This window comes from Prionailurus bengalensis, chromosome E1, assembly GCF_016509475.1.
Source record: "Prionailurus bengalensis isolate Pbe53 chromosome E1, Fcat_Pben_1.1_paternal_pri, whole genome shotgun sequence".
Taxonomy (NCBI): domain Eukaryota; kingdom Metazoa; phylum Chordata; class Mammalia; order Carnivora; family Felidae; genus Prionailurus; species Prionailurus bengalensis.
The window spans coordinates 16,220,216-16,223,441 of NC_057347.1; positions in this window are offsets into that span (position 1 = coordinate 16,220,216).

Below are 3,226 nucleotides of genomic sequence, written 5' to 3' on the forward strand. Positions count from 1 at the left end.
AAATGACAATGTTGATAACATCAAATTGTAACTTATTTATATAAATAAAGTATAAACAGAAGAGCAATCGCTCACATTGATTGAGAGACTGTGCCAAACCGGGCTAAACACTTTATTAATTCATTCATCAAATATTTATTGAATGCCTTATTCGGTGCCAGGAATTTTGCATAGACTATCTCATGAACTTCCCCAAACAGCCCGCAAGTTAGGCCTTATGGTTCCCGTTTTGCAAGTGGCAAAATCCCAACAAGAAGCGATTAAGCGACTTCTCCAGGGTCACTAGGCTAGCGAGCAGTGGGTCCAGGACTCATACCCCTGGCTATCTGTCCTTGGAGCTTAACCTTGTTTGCGCAGATAATACTGCCTCTTTGCTATCACTTGCCTCACTGTCTTCTTGCTCGATCAGGAGCTGTGTGACCTTGGGAAAATGCCTTTGCCTTGCTGAGTCCAGTTTGTCCTTGTTGGCAAAAGATGCACTCTTCCCTACCTACATCACAAGAAGTTAGGAGGATCAAACTAAACAGAAGTTTATGGAAATGTTTTTAAAAACTATCTGTAGAATAAAGCAGAAGTGAGGAGAATAGATCTATCTATGAGAAAGTCTGTCCTATCTGTGATTGGAGAACCATACGAAGAGAAAAACAAAACGCAACAGAGGCAATATTTGAAAAGATAAAGGAGAGGAATTTCACCAGTCTAGAAGAGATAACAAACCACAAATTCAAGAAGCCCAACAGATCGTAGAAACTAAAATTTTTAAAAAACTCACATGCTTAAATGTGTTATAGTGAACTATCAAAACCCACAAACAATGAAAAGCTTTGACAACCAATCTGGAAAAAAAAAATTACCTTCAAGAGAGTGACAGTTACTCCGAAGCTGTTACTTCCATAGCAGTGGAAGTAAAAAGACAACATCGCATCTTCAAAGTGATTTTTTTCAATGTAATCATCAACCAAGACTTGCATGGGAGAAATAAAGGTGAGAGTCACCACCAGGAGGCTTTCAGTAGAGGGAACTCTAAAGACTGTAATTGAGGCAGAAATAAACGCCCCCTGATGGAATGCCTGAGATACAGGAGGTAACATAGAGCAAAGAAATTCATAAATCTATGAGCAAATTTAAGTGAACATTGATTGTATTTTAAAAATCTGTAAGACTCTGTATGAAAACTGTATTAGTTAAGGTGATGGTAGATGCAGCCCTTCTCCAGGCTTCTTCTCCCTTTAGACTCCCGCTCCCAGCTCCCACAGATGCCCTAGGTCTTCAAGCCAGGAGGAAGGGGACGGAGCGTGGAGGCTGCATTATTATCCACAGAACTGCGAGTGACTGTACCTCACTTCTGCAGATATTCACAGGAGAACTCAGCCAACTGCAGGAAAGGCTGGGAAGTGGCATAGTGCTGTATTAATTATCTGTTGCTATACATAACAAATTATCTCAAGACTTATTGGCTTAAAACAACAATGGACATTATTAATTATTCCGGTCGCTATGGGTCAGGATTTGAGGAGCTGCCTACTTGGTGGTTTTCTTCCCCTTTTGTGCATGACGGAGGATGCATGTGACTCCTAGAACTCCTGCAGCTATTTTGCCACCATGAGGGAAGCCACCTTGAGAAAGAAACATATATAGAAGAGATATAAAAGAGTCAAAGAAGAATAAACATGGAGATGATTAAACTAGACAGAAGGATCCTAAAATCCCCATGGAAGCGTAAAGGGCCAAGAGCATCCAAAACAGTTCTGAAAATGACCGAGGAGACCAAGGCATTGCCAGATCACACGAGGATTAAACAGAAATGGTTGGAGGTGGCATTATAGACATGTGGCATTACAAATCACTGGAGACAGAATAAGGTATTTATCAAATGGAGTTGGAAAATTTGGCACCTGGGTTCCAATAATAATAAAAGTAGGAATCTGATAATAATGAAAAAGCAATAACAGTAAAAGTGGCTACCGTCTACTAACACCTACAAAGTCATAGAAATATACATTCAATTTATCTCATTCTATCCTCACACCAACCCTACAGGGTAGGGGATATTACTTACGGTTCCCACTTGACAGATGAGAAAATTGAACTTCAGGAAGGCAGAGGTGGTTCCTTGAGACCACACCTGGCTGTCAGCCTCCTGGGCACTGGGGGAGAGCCCTGTTTCTCCTCCTCCACGGCAGGGCCCTGTCCTAAGAATTCCAGGCAGGGGCAGTGGCTGCCTCTCCGGGAGACAGGGAGGCAGAGTCCTCAGTCTACACCAAGCCTGGCCCCAGGACCCAGAATTCCTACCTCATCCCCGACTGACTCTGGGGCAGATCTGTGGCTGATTAGAACCACGCTAAAATCACAGAGGCCCTTTGTCATTGCTTTAATGAGAAGCCAATCACCAGGTCATTAGTGGGTGGAGGTGATAAGGAGTTTGGTACTGGGATGGGAGGAAGGAGGATGCTCTTCCTGGATGATTTACAGCTGCAGTGGCCAGACTGGCTGAGGAAGGGAGGAGGGTGGCAGCAGGAGGAGAAAGTTTGCATTCCTTGGACACTTAAAGGACCCAGGCCCTGTGCCGAGAGCATACCATGCTGTTTCGTTTGATCTTCACAACAAATCTGATGAAGCAGTACTATTATATGGCCCCATTTTATGGACAAGGAAGCTGAGGCTCAGAGAGATTAACTGAGCATTTTGCCCAAGGATATACAGCTAATAAATGATGGTCCTATTCCAGAGCCCAAACAACTCACTCTGCTGTTAAGTGTTATAGGCACAGCAGAGGTGAGTGTAGGTGAAGGGCCAAGAAATATTCTAGCTTTAGACCAAGAAGGAATAAGCTATCAGGGGTTGCTTGACTGAGGGAAGTGACTCTGTGGGCTGGGAGTTGGGGCAGGGGGAGAGAGCCATATGCCTGCATGAGAGTGGAAGAAAGAACCCCTGGGGTGGTAAGTCTGCCAGAGAGAGGATAGCAATCATAATAACAAAATAGTAATAAGTACGTATGTGCCAGGCACTGCACCAAGGGTTCTCTGCATGGTGCCATTTACTTATCCCAATCTGGTTGGGAGGCAGTTACCAATCCATTTTATAGAATGAGGACACTGAAGGTCAAAGAGACTAAAGCACCTGCCCCAGGTCTCAAAGCCGGTACGTGGCAGGTACAGGCTGGGGAGTAATCGAGGGGAAACAGGATGGTTGCTTACTCTCTGCTCTGTGTTGTCAGGATTCTTGG